The 17051-nt window shown below is 42.7% G+C and overlaps 1 pseudogene; it reads right to left on the minus strand.

Annotated features, from left to right (window-relative positions):
* Window positions 1–1256: 1256 nt before the first annotated feature.
* LOC120246947 lies at window positions 1257–1543 on the minus strand (annotated as a pseudogene).
* Window positions 1544–17051: the final 15508 nt, after the last annotated feature.

Consider the following 17051-nt stretch of genomic DNA (forward strand, 5'->3'; position numbering starts at 1 on the left):
AATTTAAAATGCCCAAATCCACAGCATATATGCAGATTTTGATGATGTGTCTATAAAAAGATTTTGGAAAAGGATCTTCACAGAGTGTATTTCCTGAGCAATCTCTACAATTACTTTCAAAAGGGCGTCCCTCCTATCCCTAGCATACTTGGTGAATATATGAAATACCCTTCATTTTAGTTATGTTGGTCTTTACGGTGAGACTATTTAGAACTGCTTCGCAGTGGCCTTCCCAGTTCGAGTCCTCTAAGGGTCAGTAATAGAGGAGGTAGGCATGTACAGAAAAATCTACCCTAAATGAGTCATTCCGATTTGTGGAGCTCTATACAATAAAAAGGAGCACACGTTGCGATCTCATTTAGTTTCTAGACTCTTTGGCACCTTTTGTAACTATTTCACTCTCAGGTTTCGGAGCTCAGCAAAGAAATTCACAAATGGGGAGCTGATGAAGGGGAGGACTCCAAGCTCATGGGTTAACTTCGCTCCATTTTTCAGTAAAGGTTGTTATATGAATGCTGCTAGGCTAGGACATGATTAGAAGCAAAAAGCAGTCAGGTTCAGAAAGAAGCACATTGAGTGGGTGCTGGGCAAAAGTGCACACCCACAATATTCTTCTTCATCTCCTCCTCATCCTGGTCTGAGCATCCTGCCCTTGACTCTACTTTCTACAGAACCAGAAGAAGAAATGGGCATGGAGTCAGAGCATCTGAGGGGTTTTCGTGTGTGGGGGTGGGTTTTTTTTTTTTTTTTGGTATTTTTCTCCTGCATCTTGGTGATCACATTTTTTGAAAGTGTTGGAAAAAAATAAAAATGCCTGTAGGTTCAGAATTTTTCAGTTATCAAAAAAATAAATTAAAAAAAATGGGACACCTGGGTGGCTTCATCTGTTGTGTCCAGCTTCAGCTCAGGTCATGATCTCACAGTCTGTGGGTTCCAGCCCCACGTCGGGCTCTTTGCTGACAGCTCAGAGCCTGGAGCCTACTTGGGATTCTGTGCCTCCCTCTCTCTCTGGCCCTCCCCCACTCATGCTCATGCGCACATACTCTCTCTGTCAAGAATGAATAAATGTTAAAAAAAAATTTTTTTTTTAAAGAATTTTTGAGTTATCTGCAAATCAACCCATTTCAGGAGTGGAAGAATCCTTGGTCATTTCTCAATATCAAAATTGACACAGGTTTCTCTTTGGAATGTCTTCTGCATTTAAAGAGGCAATCACACAAAGTCTCCTATATTCCATACACGATAAATTCTTTGTTTCAGCCAACTCTTAGCGGAGGGGCAACTAGTTCAACACCACTTCCCTGGACAAAGAGCATTGGAATATTCCATGTTGTTGATTTATATCTCTCTTCCTGTGTTTCCTCATCAATTTCTATAGAAGTCCGTTTCCCCACATCTCCCAATATCAAGTTTCAATGCTGATAATTTGCCTCTGGCTCTTTCTCATTTTCATGTAAATTCATTCAACCAGGCTGAGCCTGATGAGGGTCAGAAGCTCTTACACAGTGCTGGTAGCTTATTGCTGGTCCACATCATCGGCCATGTTTCAAACTTCGAGCCCTTCAGAATATCTGAGTTTTTTTTCCTTAATTTTTTAAATGTTTATTTATTTTTGAGAGAGAGAGAGGGAGGGCCTGAGAGAGAGGAAGACACAGAATCCGAAGCAGGCTCCCCGCTCTGAGCTGTCAGCACAGAGCCCAATGCGGGGCTCGAACCCACGAACCGTGAGATCATGACCTGAACTGAAGCCCGACACTTAGCTGACTGAGCCACCCAGGCGCCCCAAACATCTGAGTTTTAATCCAGATCCGCTAGTTGCTTTATGACTGCCTAGTTTACTTTATTTTCCTGATCTTTAGTTTTGCTCTTTGTTTAATGAGGACAATTTTGCTGGATGGTTGGGACAAATCATTTATTATTTCAACAAGTATCAACGGAGTTCTTACTTGAGCACCAGATACTGTTCTAGATGCTGAAAATACAGCAATTGGGGTGGGGGGCAGGGTCAAAATTTCCGTGTTTATGTTGCTTATATTCTAGGGAAGACACCACAAGTAATATAACATGACCATTACATTTCTGTAATGCTCTAGGATACTAGCTATAAAGTAGTGATAGCTAATACGAAGGGAAAGAATAAGACAGGGGAAAAGGAGAGAGTGCCAGGGGTGGCGGGAGATCTTTAGAGAAGGGGATCATGAGCTCTCTCCAGGGAAGAGGTGACATTGTATCAGAAATTGGAACGGATCAGCAAGTGAGTGAACCACAAAGGAAAAAGTGAGAGTGTATTTACAGAGCAGCTACCCTATTCGCTGATTTGTGACAGAAGTTCAAGAAACAAAATAATATCATGGATTGCACCAGCAATTTTAAGCGAGCCTGGGGTTTACCAGATTGAGTGTCCTATTCCAGAGCTTTCCTATAGCAGGGATCTTCCCTTCCTGTCCCCCGCCTTCCTTCTTTCCTCCCTCCCTCCCTCCCTTCCTTCTTCCCTTCCTTCCCTCCTCCTTTCACCTTTTCATTCAATACATATTTGTGTCGGGAACTGAAGAAGGCACTGAATAAGTTGACAACTGACTGAAACTAAATGGAGTCCTGGAGAAATATCTAAAAAGAAGACCGAGAATCTGTACACCTGAAGGAAAGGCACTCAGGGGGAGGTGGAAAGGCCAAAGAAAACATTAAGACATCTTGCATTTTGCCCTGAGATGCCCATGAAGGTTCTAGAAAATCTCAAAGACTTCCTGACATACCAATGATAATTCAATTGTTTTAAATATTTACAATATAAAATTATTTAAGCATTAACAGGTTTATTACACACAGATGTCTGGGTACTGGTAGAGTAGCTGATACCGAACTACCTCTCCTTTCCATGACAATTTTAAGCTCTGGAGAAAAGATAACACTCCAACAGCTTTCAGATAGTAGACAGCCAAACCTAGGCATAGAGTGGAGGAGACACACGCTTATCCACCCCTCTGTCCCCTGAACCAGCTCACATCGTGACACACAGGCGAACACTTAAGCAGAAAGCAGCCATCACAGTACACTGAAGAGTCAGGTTAGAATTCAAGGTTGTCAGAGCAGTGATCATCCGAGGCCAGAAAGCCCACAGCAAAGGATGCAGCAGAGGACAGCCCTGCACCTGCCCTTGAATTCCTCTCGAATTCTTTGCTGTCTTTGAACTTCCTATATGAGCAGAGAATGGAGGATCCCAGCTGTGAGCAGCAGCTGTTGGACGCTGCAGAGACCGAGTCCGAAGTTCAAGCCTCACCACGTTAGAAGGACTCAGTAACGCTCAGTCTTTCACTGAAACTCCAAAAGAGGCTACAGGCTAGAGTAAGAGCAGGCTTACTATTTTACAGCTACAGTTCAAATACATATTGGAAAACACTAGTGCTAAGTCCAAGACTAAGGACCAAATTCGTAAAACGAAGGGCAAAATTGGAAAATGTCCACCCTAAGTATTACTCTGGTGACTTTTTAAACGCTTTGGAAATAATTTGAGACCTACAGAAAAGTTGCAAATACAGCGCAGAGACTTCCCATATACACTTCACCCACCTTCTGCTAACGCTAGTATCTTGCAGCCTCATCGTACAATGATTGAAATCATAAAATTAGCATTGGTACTATCCTAAACTTCAAACCGGGCATTATCCAAATGTCATCAATTTTCCCACTAATGTCCTTTTCTGTTCCAGGATCCAATGCAGGATCCCATGATACTTTAAATTGTCTCCAGGCGCCTGGGTGGCTCAGTTGGTTAAGCATCAAACTCTTGGTTTCAGCTTAGGTCATGATCTCACGGTTTGTGAGTTCAAGCCTCACATGGGGCTCTGTGCTGAGTGGAGACTCGTTGGGATTCTCTCTCTCTCTCCCCCTCCCCTGTTCATACTCTCTCACTCTTTCTCTCAAAATAAATAAATAAACTTAAAAGCAATTTTTTAATAACAAATAAATTGTCTTTTTATCTCCTCTCATCTCCATTCTTCCCTTGTCTTTTATGACCTTGGCACTTTTGATAAATGTTGCCCGATGATTTTGGTCCTTGATTTAGGTTTATCTGATATACTCTCATCATTATACTGAGCTTATGCATTTCATTTTTTTCTCTTTTTTTAAAAATAGTTTATTGTCAAGTTGGTTTCCATATAACACCCAGTGCTCATCCCCACAAGTGCCTTCCCCCATGCCCATCACCCGCCTTTCTCTCCCCCCAATCTCCATCAGCCCTCAGTTTGTTCTCGCATTCAAGAGTCTCTCATGGTTTGCCTCCCTCCCTCTCCCCCACTATTTTTCAATGGAGGACCACGAGCTTATGCATTTTAATAAAAAATGGCACAGAGGTGATATCGTGCCATGTTTATTGCATTGTATCAGGTGATATGTGATGTCAGTACATCTTATTTCTGGGGCTGTTAACCTTGATCATTGGGTTAAGATGGTGTCTGCTGGGTCTCTCTACTGTAAAGTTACTATTTTCCTTTTTGCAACGGATGAATATTTATGAGAAATACTTCAAGACGATGCATACCGTTTCTCCTAAAGTGCTAATGTCTGCACCAATTGGTGGATCTCGCCTGCGGCGATTATCATTACGGTCGGTATTTGCCCAAAGCTAATTTTATGTTTCCTTCATCCCTTCTACATCTATTAATTTGAATTCTTCTGTAAGAAAGAGTTTTCTCTTATCTCCCATGCATCTATTTATTCAATTATTTACTTGCCTCATCATGGACTCAAGGATGCTTGTTTTGTTTTTTGAGTTATAATCCAATATGATCATGATAATCCACTAGATCATTTCAGTTTTTCCCACAGAAAACTCCTTCATATTGGCTCCTGGATCCTTTCAGTAAGCTTCCCCATCTCCCCTTTTCTATGGAGCATATTTTTGCTTCCACTACTCCAAGGAACTATTGTTCCTTTTACTGAATAATACATACAAATAACTTAATTGCTGAGAGAGTAGCCCACCATCAAGAGAAAAAAAGTAGATAATGGAAACCATCTGACAGACAATCCAAATATTGAAATTACTTGGCAGATTTTAAAAGTAATGAAGATAAAGAGGTAAGAGAGGTAAGGAACGGAGAATTATCAAGGTAAAAAGATTTTAAAAATTCAGGAGAGATGGAAACTGAAAATATTGGGGGAATCCTAGAATGGAAAAATATGATATCTAAAAGTCTAAAACAGATTTCAACTACCGGCTTGATCATATATTCGTCTATTTTGACAAATTTTTTTGCCATCTTTCCTTAGGCTTATTTTTTAAAAATATAATGAAGAAACATTAAAAAAATTAAATACTATTGGTGATTTGTTATATACATTGTGCATATATACACCCACATATTATATGTATATATGTATGAAAGTTAATGTAAACTGTATATGCTTTCCATTCTGTACTTTAATGATACATTTCAGTGCTCTTTTGTGTTTGTCTCTGATGCTATTCCCCTCCTTCCCCAACCAGAATTTATTATCATTCTTAATTTAGAAAGAATCCTTAACATAATAATTTGCACTATTATATACACAGGCAGTATATAGTATTTTTATAATTTTTTGAGAAATGTGTTCTCTTAAAATTTGTTTTTATACCCCCATTAAAAAAATATATATGGTGCTACCATTGGTGGATCTTAAACTCAGTCCACAGTGAGCTGGTAAGTAAGGTATTTTCGATGAAGAGGTTTCATGGGGACAGATGAGCCAGGCAGCGAGAAAGTAAGTTTACCATTTTTTTTCTTTCTGTTAGTATTTTCACATAAAAGAAATTAAGGGGCACTTTACATGCATTGAGTCACTTAATTTTCATAATATTTTGAAGAGGTATCATTGCCCTATTTTAAAGACAACAGAACAAAATTTAGGGAATTAAATAACCTGCCCCCCAAAAGTATGATAGGACCTTTGCTCTATTTAATTCCAACGGCTATGCCTTTCTTATAACCCCACTCATTGAAGTTTACTTATTTTTATCGTATCGTCTTTGTTTGTACCAATATTGTATTCCTTGTACACTAAGGTGAATTTTATTTTATTTATTTTTTAATGTTTATTTACTCAGCGCAGACCCCGACGCGGGGCTCAAACCCACAAGCAGCGTGATCACGACCTGACCCAAAGTCGGACACTCAACCGACTGAGGCGCCCAGGCGCCCAAAAGTGAATTTTATTATTGAAGAGACATTTTAGAGACTCAGCTAATCAGTTACCCAGCGAGTCAGTGACTAAGACTGGCCATGTAGAGACGCGTGGGCCGTGACCTTGACCGTGCTGTGGAAAGACAGTGGAGAGGGCAGGTCCTATAGCTGAGCAGCAGCTCCACCACCCACGTCTTCACATGCTGCAATCAGCCCAGATGTCTAAAGGCTAATTAGGGGAACAGGATGGGAAGACGCGTGGCTCTTAGAAGTGATCTCTTGTTAAGTAAAAGATCTGGAAGAAAAATCACCACATCTAATCACAAAGATCAGAAAATTCAATGGCTATTATGCAAAAAGTTTTGACAAGCTGCTGAGAATCTTTTCTGAACAGAATAGGAGGAAAGGGTTTATATTTCAGCAGGAAAAAATATTGTAAGGAGACTCACGAAACTTACATGTAAAGATGGTATTTTTAAACTAATATACAGCAAAATGAAAAAAAATGCAACAACAGAAAATAGAGGTTACTGCCCATACACGGGTTAATCAGATCACTTTTACCCCTCAGTTAGCCTTCTTTCCTCCCCTGCTTTTTACCTTTATTGCCTATAAACTATAGAAGACAAAAATATAATGCCCAATACATTTGGAGAATTCGGAGAATTTATTCCAAATTTATGCCTTTGCTGGCCTGGCCCAATATGTCGTGATAAATCTGGAGATTCAAGTAAAGTGACAATGTTCAACTTCATTTTTGGTTATTTAAAATATTAAGTATATCCGGGGGCGCCTGGCTGGCTTAGTCAGTAAAATGTGTGTGGCTCTTGATCTCCAGGTCATGAGTTCAAGCCCCATGCTGGGCATAGAGCCTACTTAAAATAAACATTTAAAATATTGAGTATTGAATAGGGGCACCTGGGTAGCTCAGGTTACCCAGTTGGTTAAGCTTCTGACTCCTATTCCGGCTCAGGTAGTGATCCCAGGGTCGCAGGATCGACTCCCACATTGGGCTGCTTAAAATTCTGTTAAGCCTGGATCCTGCTTAAGATTCTCTCTTATATATTATATATATATAATATATAAGAGGGAGTAATATATATAATATATCTGTTGCAAGATTTCTATAGCCAAAAAGAGAATAAACTAGAAGCTTACTCCCAGACATTCCATTAGACTGGTGGTCTGGTGTATCTTTAAAAGCAAATTTTAAAAGATCGCGTAAGAGAATTATATACCTTTACCTGCGCTGCAGATCGTCTTCAGTTTGTAGAAAGAGGCATGCTGCGTCCTCAGTTCCGGTAATCATTACGCTTCCTCTCCGATCCGAGCACTCATTCAGGACCCGCATTCACGTTTGCAGCCCAGGGAGGGGCTGACCCCACTCGAGATGCTGCATGTCTTGTCAGTGCATTTCACATTCCCCAAGGCCCGCCGTCGCACACGGGAGTCACAGACCGAAGTGGGTGCCTGCTGTGTTACAACCCGGATCAATGGGAGGGGAAAATAAAATCCAGCCCTGAGTTTCCTTACGCTTGGTTTAAATAGTTGTTCACCCTGCGCATTCAAGGTAGCAAGGGCTCCCCGGCTCCGCAGAATTTCACTCAGCCCTGGAGGGACCAGTGAACCTCCGCTCCGCCGGAATGACGTAGTGCGCGTAAGGCATCAATGAGAGGAGAACGCAGTCACAGTCGCCACCATCTTTGAGTGCTTCCTATGTCCCAGTTACTGCTCTATATCTAAAAATGAATTCTAAAAAAAATTTTTTTTATGTTTTATTTATTTCTGAGAGAGAGAGAGACAGAGCGTGAGAGGGGAGGGTCAGAGAGAGAGGGAGTCACAGACTCTGAAGCAGGCTCCAGGCTCTGAGCCGTCACCGCAGAGCCCGACGCGGGGCTCGAACCCACGAACCGTGAGATCAGGACCTGAGCCAAAGTCGGACGCTCAGCCGACTGAGCCACCCAGACGCTCTAAAAAATGAATTTATCTCACTTCATCTGGACAAAAACGTTCTAATGATGATGGCTAACGCCTCCTATAGTCACGTGTCACGTGCAAATCTTTATGAAGCCACGGAGCCCTCCATGGAGGTGCTAGGATCCGCATTTTAAGGCGTAAGGTTCTGCCTGCGGTGGAAGGACCAGGAACGGGCCCGCAGGGTGTCATCCCAGGCTGGTCGGGGCCCACGCCCTCCCGCATGGGCAGGCAGCCCAAGCGCCCCGCTGCTTGGGCAGAGAGGGCAGCAGCCCGGAGAGAGCCGAAGCCAGGGCCCTCCGCGCCCCGGCCCGCAGCGCCAGGCCCCGCTCCCCCCTGCGGGCCGGGAAGCCTCCAGGCCGCTCGGCGCTCCTCCGGGACAAGGCCCTGGAGGCCCGCCCAGAATCCGCAGCTGGTCGCACACACGGGAAGCTCGGTCCTCGCATCCTGTGCGGCGCGCGGTTCAAGTTCAAGGCTGGTGCGATCTGGCCGACTTCGAGGCCTGGGGCGGGACACGGCCGCCGTCCCCCGTCTGCTGGGAGCAGGTGGGATGGTAGAGCCGGCGGCGGCCCGTAGGGGGGGGTCAGCATTCCCCAGACGGGAAAGGGGGTCCGGGGGTCTGATGGGAGGGGGTGCTGGCCGATGGCGCTTACTCCCTCCCCTACGTTAGCTCAGTATGTGCACATGGGGGAGGCACATTGACTTGTTGAAGGCTAATTCAGCCGGCCATAGCAAAATGGGACAAAAGATCATTGTGGGCATGTACGGCTGCCCGACTTATGCTAGGTTTTTGAAGCCAAAATCCAAGCCATCCTAATGCAATATAAGTAAAAGCTGTGGTTGACATCTAATTACTAAATATATATTAACCCCATGCTTCTTCTGGGTTTTAACATTTATTCATACTCTTCCTCACTAGATCAAAGTAGCCAACTTGGAGAGTCATAGGCTAATATTTTTTGTCATTGTGCTTGTCCCATAAGTAGGCCTATTCATTCCGGCTGGCCGACGGATCTTTGAAGAAAGAACGGACTCAGCCTTGTGGATTTTTACATTTAATTAAATGTGAGACGTTTGACTTTTGGGTAAATATTGAGTTGCTGGACCTATCAAGGTTTTTAAAAGCCTGCCCAGCATTTTATATCCAATAAACAATAGAAGGATTGATGAAGATTTACATAGTCTTCATGGAGTCCAAACCACTGAATGAGTTAGGTGAGATTTTTCTAGAAACAGTTGGATAAGGTAGTGATAAGACAGAAATGGTCATTGCTTACAGACCTATTTTAATGTCATTCTCCCTTCACAAGATGCTGAATTTCTGGAAAGCAAGGTTCTGCTTTACCTACTAATCTTCATGCACCACGCACAGTACTTAGGGCATAGTGAGTGCTTCATAAATGCTTATTGATTGAATGAATGAATGAATGAATGAATGAGGTGGGCATAAGGCATGAGTAAGAAATATAGGTCACCAAGTAACTAGAAGAGTTATTTGTCACAGGACACACAACAAAAATCTTTGAGGTACATTCTGAAAAGTACAGAATGGAAAGTGTATAAAGTTTATATTAACTTTCATGCATATATTACATATAATAATTTGTGTGCGTGTATACACACAATATATATAACAAATCACACATGGTATTAAGTGAGGTTTCCGTGTTAATTGGCAGTACCTCCTCGTCAAAGAGATGGGGAGAATCTTTCACCCATAGTGGCTCCTGTTTATCCTCTGATTCTGTCTGGACCGTCATCAGTCTGTCCTTGATTAAAAGAACACATCCTTTCACAATATATACAAATATGGAATCATGTTGTACGTCTGAGACGAATATAATGTTATATGTCAATTACAGCGCAATAAAAATGAAACAAAATAAAAGGACACTTCCATTTACACATTTATATTAACTGCAGAGACATCGCAAGTTATCTTAAAAATTGAGCCGGTTTACCCCCACCCAGACTGTAATGACTTCATTTTTATAGTTCTAGTTAATTCACTGTTTCATAGACGTGTCACTACTCTTTTAAAGCATGTTTTGCAAAATAACCACTACCTGCTTCCTTTCTTTTGCTCGCTCTCAGTGACAGCCTTCTCTGTTTTGATGGTGGGAAGGGATTCAATAGACTTCCTTGGATTTTAGCACGAACAAACTAGCTCCCCAACGAAAATGTTTACTCCACTGAAGAGTAGTGTTGCAGCTAAGAAACTTATTTTGCTTTTAGTCAACGTTCCTGCCCACTATAGCCGTCTATGTTTGTAGTGTTACCTTTTCCCATTCCCTAAGGATGGATTCCCTATCACTAAAATATTAATCATTTGCATCACCCTGGGCCATTAAAATTATTTCTTGCTAATTGCCTAATTTATTTTTTATAAGGTCCGGCCTAGAAGCCAAGGCCAGGGCTGTTTACTGGACCTGCCTCAGATTCCATTATTGATAAGAAGCAGGCTTATTGTCTCTCAAGTCAAGATCACTTTTTCTCCTGCTAAAGTCATTGCAAAATATTTTAAAAGATTTCTGCCAGCTTAATGCCAACACCTATGATTGGCAGGAAGTTCAGGGGATTTCACTGATGAATGGATCTAGAAGATGTGGTTTATATACACAATGGAATACTACTTGGCAACGAGAAAGAATGAAATCTGGCCATTTGCAGCAACGCGGATGGACCTGGAGGTAAGTCAGGCAGGGAAAGGCAGATATCATATGTTTTCACTCTTATGTGGGTCTTGAGAAACTTAACAGAAGACTGTGGGGTGTGGGAAGGGAGGGAAAAGGTTACAAAAAGAGAGGGAGGGAGACAAACCATAAGAGACTCTCAAATACTGAGAACAAACTGAGGGCTGATGGGGGAGGGGGAGGGGAAGGGGGGTGATGGGCATGGAGGAGGGCACTTGTTGGGATGAGCACTGGGTATTGTATGGAAACCAACTTGAGAAGAAATTACGTTAATAATAAGAAAAAATAACATGTCATGGGGACCGGGATGTCCCCCGCTCCTTAGCCACAAGTCGGGTGGCCTTCGCAGCCAGTCTCAGGGCTGTGGGAGGGGCCGGGAGCTGCAGTCTGGAGGAACTTTCACTCCCTTTGCAGAATGGTGCCGAGGAGGGACAAGCCATCATCATTCCAGAAGCCGCGGGGTCATCTTGTTCCCTGCACCCTTTAAATCTCTGAAAATGTCTTTTTGCAAGAGAGTGATCTGCATATCATCACACGGTTTCAAAAATGATTCCGAAGACTCATAGTTTACTTGTGTCTGCAGTCATTACTTGCTCATTTCCATTTTATTACAGCCAGCTCTCTGTTATCTCAGGGGCTGCTCACTGAGTGTGTGGCTTCTCCGGCTCATTTGACCTGTCCCTTTCCTCTTCTGTTTCAAGTATCGTCCCATTACCCTGCTCGTTTGGGATTTTGCTAAAATGTCAGTTGCAGAGAGCGAAGGGGAAAATCAAAAGAGCCCGGTTTGCTACTTGTTCACAATCGCAGTGTACATTTCCTTTGTTTAGTGCCTTGTTTGTTTTTGTAAGTTGAAGTTCGGCAGGGTGAAGGAAGCAGGGCGTGGAGGATTTGAAAATACTGATCAAAACTGTTTTTGTTATGTTCTGATATTTTAAATTATTTACGGTCATTGTAATTAGATACAGGGGAAAATCTAATCTTTTTAAAGTAACTGAGTCACCTTTCTCTTCTCAGTTTTCTCTTCTCACTTTCTCTTCTCGTTCTTTAGGGGTGCCTGGGTGCCTCAGTTGGTTAAGCCTCTGACTGGCTCTGGTCATGACCTCGGGGTCAGTGAGTTCAAGCCCCAGGTCAGGCTCTGTGCTTGACAGCCTGGAGCCTGCTTTGGATTTTGTCTCCCTGTCTCTCTGCCCCTCCCCTCTCACGCTCTGTTCTCTCTCTCTCAAAAATGAATAAACGTTAAAAAAAATTAAGATACTTGTTCTTTTCAGTTAAGTTAGAATATTGATCTCATTCACTGTCTAAAAATGGTATAATTTTCTCGGTTACAATTCATCAGTTACTACTTGCTGAGAACACACAATGAGGTGAGCCGACTGCCCCTAGCAACATTCACATTATAGTACAAGCTAAGACTTAAAGCAAAACTCAAGGTCCACCCGGACAGGCAGGCACACAGCTCCATCAGAAGGGCCCTCGCTGCTGGTTTTCAGCCTCAGGGCAAGCAAGGAATGGAGAGTTCAATGGGGTGAAGTCACTTAGTTGTAAAGCCTGAAGCCCATGAAGGCCAAAGGAGCTGGTGCCAGGGTTTTCTGTTCTAGAAAACCAGTGGTGGCTCCCCTCTGCGGCTCTCCCTGAAGAGCAGCCCACTTTGAATATTGTATAGAGAAGCCCCTTTCGTTAATCTAACAAATTAGGGGAAAGAAAGGGTATAGTATCTTGATGGTTTTGCAACTGGAATTACAAAGGAGAATTTTTACGGACTTCAAAAACTATGTGCCTCATTGAATAAGCATCTGCGAACATAGTCTCCTAGATCTATGGCTTAGAACTCAGGGTTTGGGGAGAAGGTGGGGTGGTGCTGTTAGGAGAGATGGCTGTGTGCCTTTAACGCAGAGACAGTTCACGCTGGGACCTTGACGCAAATACCAAATTGTGGTCACACTCAGAAATACTTCATTCGACCTGATGCATTAATTTAATCAAGCAAACACCAAATGTGTTCTTTAGGTTGAATTTATAGTGTTGTCAGCATTATACCTCATAAACTTCTAGCATTTTGTAGCTGAGAACTGTTGCATTCCAGTTATGTGCTAGGGAAAACTTAACTAAGCACATTAATTACATTAAAAACATTGTAAAGAACAAAGTGGCTTCAATATGAAATAACTCCTTTGGTGTCACCGACCCGTGTTATTCTTTTATTTAAAAAACAAATGCTGGGGCGCCTGGGTGGCTTAGTCGGTTGAGCGTCCGACTTTCGCTTAGGTCACGATCTCGCGGTTCGTGGGTTCGAGCCCCGCGTCGGGCTCTGTGCTGACTGCCAGCTCAGAGCCTGAAGCCTCCTTCAGAATCTGTCACTCCCTCTCTCTCTGACCCTCCCCTGCTCGCGCTGTGTCTCTCTCTCTCTCCTGGAAGTAAATAAAACATTTAAAAAAAAAAAAATGCTAACAAGCACTGTGTGTCCTTGGATAAAATAGAAACAGGGTGCTAGTAAACAAAGGTTTTCTATATTTTATTTTCTTGGCCAAATCTTATACAAGATCCCACATAACAGAATTGTTCCCAGTGGGACGCCAAAATAAAATATATTTGTAGGAGTGCGTGGGTGGTTCAGTAGGTTAAGCATCCAATTTCGGTCAGGTCATGATCTCACCGTCTGTGAGTTCGAGCCCCGCGTCGGGCTCTGTGCTGACAGTTCAGAGTCTGGAGCCTGTTTCAGATTCTGTCTGTCTGTCTGTCTGTCTGTCTCTCTCTCTCTGTGCCCCTCCCCTGCTCATGCTCTGTCTCTCTCACTCTCAAAAATGAATAAATGTTGGGGCACCAGGGTGGCTCAGTCGGTTGAGGGTCCAATTTCGGTCAGATCATGATCTCACCGTCTGTGAGTTCGAGCCCCGCGTCGGGCTCTGTGCTGACAGCTCAGAGCCTGGAGCCTGCTTCAGATTCTATGTCTCCCTCTCTCTCTGACCCTCCCCTCCACACGCTGTGTCTCTCTCTGTCTCAAAAATAAATAAAAACATTTAAAAAATGAATAAATGTTAAAAAATGTTTATATGTTTGTAAGACAATAGTATTAGAGGCAATGTAAACAAAAATTTAATACAAGAAGTATAAATTGGTAAACTTTTTCAGCCTACCAAGCAGATGAAGATTCCTAAAAATATTCCTAGCTTTTGATCCTACATTCCATTTCTAGAAACTATTTTAGAAAATTGAAGAGGCACCAAATGCCAAGATGACCCGGAAAGCATTACTTATAAAAGCAAAGAGCACCATTAATAGAATCTAAATATCAAAAAGGAAGAAGTCTGTTCTGATTAAAGGACTTAGTGGAATATTAAGAATAACATTAATGGAATGTTTCTGAAGAACTGCTGGTGATGTAAGAACCCACTCCCAAGACAGAGCTGAATGAATAGAGAAGAAAAAATTATGTGGAAAAGTATAATTACAATCATTTCTGATCTATATTAAATATATGTGTTTATATAATAGCTAGAAAAGGTACTGAAAGAAAATACAGCAATATATTGAAATGCAGTTATGAATTGATTTTATTTCCCTTTTGATACTGTTGTTGAATTTTAAAAAGTATTTAAACTGAATGTATTTGTGACCATTACTGTTATGCATGAACTTGACTGGGTTAAGGGATGTGCAGAAAGCGACCGAAATTTTATTTCTGGTTGTGTCCATGTGAATGTTTCTGGAAGAGATTAGAAATTGAATTAATAGACTGAGTAAAGAAGATCACCCTGTTGGGTGAACATCACCAAATTTGTTGAGGGCCTGAGCAGAACACAAAGGTGGAAGAAAGGGGAATTGGACCTGCGAAGTCCATCTTCTCTTGCCCTCAGACATTGGTGCTCCTGATTCATGGTGCTTTGGGCTTGGATCAGGACTTTTATCGTCAATCCCATGCCCCTACACACACACACACACACCTCAGAGCTTTAGTTTAGGACTGAAATATACTGCCACCTTTCTTGGTTCTCTGGCTTACAGATGACAGATCATGGGACTTCTCAGACTCGGTAATCATGTGGATCAATTCCTATAATAAATCTCTAGATAGCTAAATAAATAAAAAGATAGATATAAAGGACTATATATATATATGTATATATACATATAGAGAGAGAAAGCCTATATATAAATACTATACATATACACATAGAGAGTGTGTATGTATGTATATAGAGAGAGAGAGAGACAGAGAGACAGAGAGTCTATATATAGAGACTATATATACATAAACCATAGTCTATATAATATGTAGTATTATATCATTTATATATAATCTATATATAGTCTGTCTACCTATCTATCCTATTGGTTTTGTTTCTCTAGAGAATTCTGACTAACAATATTATTTTTATAGTTTAGCCAAGGCCATCGCAGGAGAGGAAACTGTGGGAAAGGACAGTTCAGCTTTCAGTGGGTTTGGAGACAAAGCCATAGGCAGCAAGAAGAGTTTGGAGCATAAACGAATGGATCAGTCATTAAGTTCCGTGTGATCAGCAAGAAGACTGTCTCCTGAAGTGGGAACGACTTGAGGGTCTGTGTTCCCTCACCTGAGTGACAGGCGGTAGACACGACGTCTGCACCCTGACTCACCTCTCAAGGAAGGATTTGCTGTGGCTTCTGCACCACTGCCCCGGAGTGGCCCATGCCTGGGTTTGAACCAGGCTGGCACATAACAGCCCAGCCATGGGGCCCAACACAGAGAGCTGGGAGGGCCACACGCTTCGCAAAGCCCCCCCAGGGGGTTCACTGAGGTTTCCTTGGCTCTGCTTCTGCTGTTAGTCTTCCCCCTCTGCCCAGCTCTGCTTCCTCTCTTCTTCTCCCAGCAAACATTGTGACGCCCTCATTCAGTCTCTACACTTTCAGTTACAGGCCTGACCTGCAGCAGCCAAATAAGCGCCACGATCCCGTGTGGCCGCCTGTGTCACAACCAACCTAAAAATGCAAGAAGAAACCCTCCTCTGTTGCGCATTTGAACCATGAAGTAAATAACAGGTTCCCTTCATTTTAATAGCTGCTCTATGCCCTTATAATGTAAAGGGGAAAGTTGTACCACCACTGTGTTCTGAGCTATCTTTATTTTTTTTAGGCCAGATGTTTGGATTGCTTTTCACTGAAAAAAAAAAAAATTACTAAGCAGCCGTACTGAATTTTCAGAGGGCTATTTTAACTAGACTAATATGTCATTGAAGTTCATCTATCAAATCATTTTCCTTAAAGCTTCCGAAGGAAAGGGTGGGAGAGAGTTAACCTTGAAACCTTACCACGGAGACGTGTGCGTACATTATTCATACACTGTGTTTAAAATACAGTCGGGGCGAAGCCGCTGCTACTGAGAAACAGCAGCGACAGTCTGCAATCAGATGTTCGGATGCAGGCGACATACAGATTGTGTCCTGTACACGGCTTCTGTCACCTCTCCCGGGCTGTCCCGAAATTGCTGGTCTGCGGCAAACGTTTACAGCTCGAGTAAGTAGTAAAGGGTTAGACAGCCTGTACGCATCACTCTTAGCCACAAGGGGTCAGCGTTTGCATCTACTGTAATAAAGATCCCAAGGAAAACACAAACCTTCCATTTCCTGTTGAACGCAAGGGGTTGACTGCTATATGCCAAATAAAGATGCCGAGAACTGCAATATAAAAGACTTAGTTCCCACGTTCCCTACAAATTGCTTTACACTTATTGAAAAGTCGTGGATTCCGAGACGAGACAGGGAGCATGGAGACGTGAAGAGCCCGGCCATCTTTGATTGTCTGCATTCTCAGGCCTGAGCACAGTGCTGACCGAACCACAATGGCGTATCAGTGACTGTTCCCCCAACCGTTTCAGCCCGGTGTGCTCCCCGAACCCCACAACGTTTCAGGCCAGGTAACTGAGACGAAGTAACTCCCTCAACAAATATTTACTAAGCACAAAAGACCTGACAGCCTATCAGAGATGAAACAGGCTTTATACTTAAGTCTGCCTGTGCCAAAGCCTGCTTGTGTCTTCTGTGACGCCTTCAATTTCTTCCTTTACAGGTGAGGAAATGGTATCTAAGAAGTGAAATGGATTATTCAAAGGAACAGAGCTTCTTGGGTTAGCAGGGTTCTTTGCTCCCCTGACTGAAAACAGGTAGAGGTGACCATCAACTTTAAGGACAGAAGGCCAGCTACGCACAGCTCTTTGGGGGGGAAAAAAAAAGGATCAATCAGAGAAGGG

This window comes from Hyaena hyaena, unplaced genomic scaffold (genome assembly GCF_003009895.1).
Source record: "Hyaena hyaena isolate Hyena2069 unplaced genomic scaffold, ASM300989v1 scaffold_495, whole genome shotgun sequence".
NCBI lineage: Eukaryota > Metazoa > Chordata > Mammalia > Carnivora > Hyaenidae > Hyaena > Hyaena hyaena.